Genomic DNA, 607 nt, shown 5'->3' on the forward strand with positions numbered 1-607 from the left:
AAAAGGTGTAACTCTCAAAAGGTTTTTGACTTTTTCAAATTGGTTTTAAGTTTTTCTAAAAGTTATAACTCTTCTAAATGGTCTTCTTGACCAGACATGAAGAGTCTATAAAAGCAAGGCTTTGTTTTGCAAATTCAATCAATTTATTCATTCAATCTTGAATACTTTTCCAATCAATCTCTTACAATCCTGTACAAGCCTTGAATCTCTTTGAACTTCTTCTTCTTCTTTGTACCAAAGCTTTTTAAAGTTTTCTGGTTTTCTAAACCTTGAAAACTTGTGCTATTCATCTTTTCATTCTCTTCTCCCTTTGCCAAAAATAATTCGCTAAGGACTAACCACCTAAATTCTTTTTGTGTCTCTCTTCTCCCTTTTCCAAAAGAAACAAAGGACTAAACCGCCTGAATTCTTTTGTGTCTCCCTTCTCCCTTGTCAAAGAATTCAAAACGACACAGTCTGAGAATTCTTTTGATTCTTCCCTTTCCCTAATACAAAAGTGTTCAAAGGACTAACCGCCTGAGAATTCGTTTGTATCCCCATTCACAAAGTATCAAAGGTTTAACAGCATGAGATCTTTGTCTTAACACATTGGAGGGTGCATCCTTTG

The sequence above is a fragment of the Glycine soja genome, chromosome 9 (assembly GCF_004193775.1).
Source record: "Glycine soja cultivar W05 chromosome 9, ASM419377v2, whole genome shotgun sequence".
NCBI lineage: Eukaryota > Viridiplantae > Streptophyta > Magnoliopsida > Fabales > Fabaceae > Glycine > Glycine soja.